The 6411-nt window shown below is 41.6% G+C and overlaps 1 long non-coding RNA gene across 1 annotated transcript in view; it reads left to right on the top strand.

Moving 5' to 3' along the window:
* Positions 1–5700: 5700 nt before the first annotated feature.
* Positions 5701–6411, top strand: part of LOC308401490 — a 303063-nt gene continuing 302352 nt past the window's right edge. The window contains exon 1 of the long non-coding RNA XR_013972579.1: positions 5701–6039. This is a non-coding gene — a long non-coding RNA (uncharacterized lncRNA). The remainder of the gene's footprint in view (positions 6040–6411) is intronic.

Genomic DNA, 6411 nt, shown 5'->3' with positions numbered 1-6411 from the left:
TTCAGTGGTGCTTTTCGGTAATCTCAGTCTCTCACTGAATGAGCTCCTGTGACTGACCAGCATGTCATGGAGTGGGTGGGAGGTGTTATCCAACATTGTCTTTATCTTGGATAGCATCCGCCTCTCCGACACCACCTTGAGGGAGTCCAGCTCCATCCCCACAACATTGCTGGCCTTACGGATTAGTTTATTGAGTCTGTTGGCATCTGCGACCCTCAGCCTGCTCCCCCAGCATGCAACAGCATACAGGATCGCACTGGCCACAACAGACTCATAGAAAATCCTGAGCATTTTCTGGCAGATGTTGAAGGACCTCAGTCGCCTCAAAAAATAGAGACGACTCTGGCCCTTCCTGTAAAGTGCTGTGGTGTTTTTAGCCCAGCCCAGTTTATTGTCAATGTGTACTCCAAGGTATTTATAGTCCTCCACAATGTCAACACTGACCCCCTGGATTGAAACAGGGGTCAAGTGTTTCCTGGTCTTCCTGAAGTCCACGATCAGTTCCTTGGTCTTTGCCACGTTGAGCTGCAGATGATTCTGCTCACACCACGTGACAAAGGAGTCGACCACAGCCCGGTACTCTGTCTCATCATCCCTGTTGATGCATCCAACCACCGCAGAGTCATCAGAAAACTTCTGAAGATGGCAGGTCTCTGTGCAGTGGCTGAAGTCTGTGGTGTAGAGGGTGAAGAGGAAGGGGGAGAGGACAGTCCCCTGTGGTGCCCCTGTGTTGCTGATCACCTTGTCAGACACACACTGTGGGAAACGTACATATTGTGGTCTTCCTGTCAGGTAATCAACAATCCAGGACACCAGAGAAGCATCCACCTGCATCGCTGCTAACTTATCACCCAGGAGGGTCGGCCTGATGGTGTTGAAAGCACTGGAAAAGTCAAAAAACATGACCCTCACAGTGCTCGCCGGCTGATTAAAACAAAAACTCTGACTTTTTCAATCTCTGCTCTTTGTAGAGTTACACAGCTGAATTCAATAAGCTATAACCAGATTTTACACAAGCCGTCATGGCTGATGGAGTCCATCCCAGATACCATGAGATGAGAGGTGGGGTTCACCCTGGACAGGTCGTCAGTCTTGACAACAGCAAGGTCAAGGCGATGGCACTTTCCCCTGCTTTCAAAAAAAGCTTAATATTCATTCATTCATTCATTCATTCATTCATTCATTCATTCATTTCAGGCACAACAAAATAAATATATTGAACATAAAGTGCACAAAACAAAAAATATTTCAAGGACAAAAGATCTGGGCCCGTATCCCTAAAGATTCTGAGAATCCTCTCAGAGAGCTCCTAACTTAACCTAAAAATTCCTTGCCAGGAGTTTTAGCTTCGAAGTGATTCCAGAACATTTTCATTGAACTCTGAGCAAGGAATGGTTGGGAAATCCTATCTTAGTGAGGAGGTGTGGTTGACCCCGTTGCTAGGTATGAGTCATCATTTCAAAAGCCGTGATTGGTTGATCCTACAAGTTTGATGGAAATGAGCTTTTGGTGATAATGAGCAAAGGATGTACCCTCAAATCAATAAACATAATTATACACTCTAATCTTATGCTGATTGTAATTGTAAATAATATTTCACATTCAAGAAAATATCTGGAAAATGAATAGTAAGCTGTAGGGGTTATAGCCTAACATTAGAATCTAAAATATGTGAAAACTTAAACTCATTACACCCTGTTCAAATAATGATTCGTGTCTTATTTGCTCATATTAATATCCTAGCTGGCATATTTTGTACTTTCACTCCCATATGGACCCCATTGAAAACAAGATGGCCTATCTCAAGGGGCTGTCCTTAATGAAGTGGAAATCACAACGTTACAAGTCCAGTGTGGTCTTAACGAGGGTAACACGGCTCAGTTTTTATCAATGTCTGTGATTGCTGGCTGGTCTATTTATAAAGGCTTGTTAACAAATATCCTACAAACACAGAAAATGGAGGGAAAAAAAAGGACTCGCAAGCCGAACTGGACTGAGGAGCAAGGTTTGTTGCTGGCCCAGTTGGTGAACGAACATAAAGGTATGTTACGAGGAAAATTTGGCCCAACTGTCACTAGCCAAGGCAAGAGGCGCGCCTGGGACACAATATCAGGATAGCCCAGCGGATCAAACACCATTCCCATCTGCAGCACCTGCTCCGTCAGCACCCCTGCAGGAGAGCAGATTGCAACTCACAATTGATGTGTTTGAAAAACAAAAAGAAGTCCTTTCCCTTCAGGAGGAGTACTACCACCTTAAAATTGAACACCTAAAAAATAAACCATTTACAGATTGTGTTCTGTGTCTTGCATTTAACAATTGCAGGTGATGTGCAGTAAAACTGTGGTAGTTCTTAATACCATCACAAGTTCTCAAAAGACATGGGGCTACAGCTTGCCTGAAATGTAAATTTGTGAAGTTTGCCCTGTAAGGCAGTCCACTCTGGGCTAGGTTCCCCTGTGGAATGTAAATATCTTCTTCACCACCATCCTCATCGTTGTCCTCATCCTCATCGCCATCCTCCAGAGGTTCTGCAATCTGTCTAACCTTGCAAATATTGTGTAATATTGCACAGGCTATGATGACTTTGCTGACTTTTTCAGGCCTCAGCCGCACCTCTCCGTGGAGAACATGAAAGCGCCTCTTAAGCTGGCCTATGCCATGCTCCACCACCGCTCTTGTTGTCTTGTGGGCCCTACAATAGAATACAGAGACCTTTAATTATTTGATGGAAATATTGCACTACTTGGATGCTCTAACATATTGCTTGCATTTCATTTCCATGATTTTTGTATTGTTTGGCTTACCTGTTATAGTTTAGTTGGGGCCCTTGGCATGGCTGGAGGTAAGGTGTAAGGAGCCATGGTTTGCATGGGTAGCCACTGTCCCCTAACAAGTGGCAATTAGCTGGCACATAGCGTCTCTCAAAAAGCTGTCTGATGCCACTCTCGGAGAGCATTCTCGCATTATGTGTGGAGCCTGGCCGTTTAGCCACAATGTCCAAAATCTTACAGGCCGCATTGAAGACTATTTGCACATTGATGCTGTGGAAATTCCTCCTGTTAACAAAGACAGCCTCGTCCTCTGATGGCGCAATTATTCTCACATGTGTTCCATCAATTACACCCACAACGCCAGGGAATCCTGCAATGTCCATAAATGCCCTTTTATGTGTGTGTAAAGTGCGGGCATCCAGCGGGAATGAAACAAATTGTGTCACAATATTAGGTTGTGACAAAGCTGTCAGTGTTTGGGTGATGACTCTGCTGACAGAGGATTGGGACAGACCCAAGTCATCACTGCTGCATTGTTGCATTTTCCCAGTTGCCAAATACCTCAGGGTTGTGATTACTTTCGTCTCCGGTGTAATAGCGTTGTGGCGTCGAGTTGGTGAAGTAATTGCATCTCTAAGGAGATCCACCACAAACATGATTCCTGCACGATCCAATCTGTAGCGTCTCAATAATTCCCAGTCATCCAGTGTTTGCAGGACATCTCTCCTGCCTCTTCTGTTGGCCATTTTGTGCAGCTGCTTAGGGGAACTCCTAAGCCACTAAAAGTCCTCTTCCCTGCTCTTAGCAGATCTCGCCTTAGGAGCCCTTTTAAGCGCTAGGAATCTTGAGGAATAGCTTTTATATTAACTGGGATTGTCGTGTCACTTTTAGGGGAAATTCTAAGAAAACGTCATGACTCTGAGAATTTTCTTAGAATTTGGCCGCTAGGAGCCACTTTTTGCACAAAGATTCTTTAGGGATACGGGCCCTGATGTCTCAACAGGACCTGGAAAAACTAGTCCATGCATTCATCTTTAGTAGGCTTGATTACTCTAATAGGATCTTTACAAGTCTACCTAAAAAATCAGTCAGACATCTACAGCTCATTCAGAACTCTGCTGCTCGGGTCCTCACTAAGACCAAAAAAGTGGACCACATCAGTCCAGCTCTGAGGTCTTTACACTGGCTGCCTGTCCGTCAGAGGATAGACTTTAAAGTTCTGATGCTGGTCTATAAAGCTCTGAATGGTTTAGGACCAAAATACATCAGTGACCTCCTGACCCAGTATGAACCTTCCAGATCCCTCAGGTCATCTGGATCCGGTCTTTTATCAGTTCCCAGAGTCAGAACCAGACACGGAGAAGCTGCATTCAGCTTTTATGCTCCTTATATCTGGAACAAACTCCCAGAAAGCCTCAGATCAACTGAAACACTCAGTTTATTTAAATCCAGGTTGAAGACTCTCCTATTCTCAGCTGCATTTCAATAAAACACCAAATCCACACTGTTAAGCTACATTTCAAAACTTACATTTTAACTACTGATTTTATCAAGGCAAGGCAAGGCAAGTTTATTTGTATAGCACAATTCAACAACAAGGTGATTCAAAGTGCTTTACAGAGACATTAGAAACAAGAACAAATAAAAAGCATGATTTAAAATTGATTAAAACAAGCAAATAAACTAACTAACTAATTAACAAACAAACAAACAAACAAACAAACAAACAAACAAACAACAGTATATAAAATCAAAACAGATAAAATCAGAACAGTAGATAAAATCAGTAGTTAAATGTAAGTTTTGAAATTTAAGCTTAAAGTGTGGATTTGGTGCTTTATTCAAATGCAGCTGAGAACAGGTGAGTCTTCAACCTGGATTTAAATAAACTGAGTGTTTCAGCTGATCAACTGTTCTGATTTTATCTACAGTTTTTTTAATCAACTTTAAATCATGCTTTTTATTTGTTTTTGTTCTTTAATGTCTCTGTAAAGCACTTTGAATCACCTTGTTGTTGAATCGTGCTATATAAATAAACTTGCCTTGCCTTGCCTTGCTTAGATACATCCTCGTCCTGTGCATCTCAGATTGCTGGCTCATCTGTGTCTTATTGAATGAGACACCAATCCAGGTTTTGCTTGGCAGTTGCTCACAATTTTAAGCAAGTCAACATGCCAGCATTTTAAGCTGGATAAATGTAATCATATTCTCCACCACATGTGTTGTTTCAAAAGGAAGGCTACATCCCAGGATATTCACAGCAACAACACAACTAGATGCGTGTTAGGACAGGTGTGGACATCTGCTGCTTCACTGTGAAAGGCTGGAATGGTGTGACCTCTGTCCAAAGGGTGTGTCGAGGTGGAAATCCAAGAAGTGCAATACGTTCCTGCATGCACACCAGCAAAGGTTGGCAGGACACCCCTTGAAGTAAAGGGGATCTAATGCCCCAAAACATGCTGCTCTGTTGAACTAAGATACATTTGAAGAAGGTTTATGGCTTTTGCTGAGAAATTTTAGGTGTCCAAAAATTTTATTTGACTGTTACTGATCTGGTTATCAATTCAGAGTTATACTATAAAGGGAAACCTTGACTGTTTGATAGAGACCTCTATTTAAAAGAATAATGGTGCTTGAATTAAAAAGAAAAATATATTATTTGTTGTTACTTTTCTTACTCATTTTTTTTTTTTTTTTTAGAATTCCTGTTATTAAACACATGTACAGACTTTGCAGAGTATATGTCTGCAATGTTGACTGTTTGGGCTAACACAGGGTCCTGTAGCTTTCCTGTAGAGTAAACCTGCACACTGAGGTATTTTCCAAGTCATGCCAGTATATTATGGTAAATATCCTTAAGTTTGAGTGCAAATAAAATAATTAATATTGGAGAAAATTACTGTCATCACATCATGGTTCATACACAGCAAATTCAAAAGTGTTAAATTTTTTGGTGTTAATAGTCTCCTTGCAAAAGTAGAGTTAATTTTACTCTAAGCAGAGTCACATTCTTTTAATGTAACTCTGAGGTGTAAAATGATAGTAGTTAAAATCGAGTGTTAAAAATGAGTGTTTCTCTGTCAAATCTGGAGGTGTTACAATGGAAACATTAACTCTTGACCTCTTAACTCTGAACTCCTAGAGGGGCTATGACACCAACAGAGTAAATTCACAGACTCCGCCCCCAGCACGGCTCCAATCGAAGCTGAAGTGAAGCCGTTTCAGAACATTTTGCTCTACATATTTGAGTTGTTTGCCATGCTTGGTAAGTCATTTTTTCAAAGATTGTTTCAATTGTTATTAGCCTTTACTTCTGTGGCTCTTTGGAGTTGAGACAAAGCTGTGTGAAAGGCATTAGCCATGTTGCTCGCTGATAGCATAATATTCTGTTTTAGCTAGCTGAAAGGTATTGTTTGCGGGCAAATACCACAGCCTTGAAAAAAGCTTCCATGTGAATTTTCAGTCAAACGTTTGGTCAAATACACCTAAAACAATGTCTAGAATGTGAAATGTTGGTATAATGGTGCTGCTTGAAGCCTGAAAACGATCGCCCATAAAAAAAAAAACGAGCAAACAGCAGTAGCAGACGTCCTGACTGGATTCTACGTTAGAATTTAGATCCCTCCAGAGTTTTGTG

The sequence above is a fragment of the Rhamphochromis sp. 'chilingali' genome (genome assembly GCF_963969265.1).
Source record: "Rhamphochromis sp. 'chilingali' genome assembly, chromosome: 8".
In the NCBI taxonomy this organism is placed as follows: domain Eukaryota; kingdom Metazoa; phylum Chordata; class Actinopteri; order Cichliformes; family Cichlidae; genus Rhamphochromis; species Rhamphochromis sp. 'chilingali'.
Note: the sequence above shows the minus strand (reverse complement) of the source record. Positions and strands in the feature narration are given on the sequence as shown.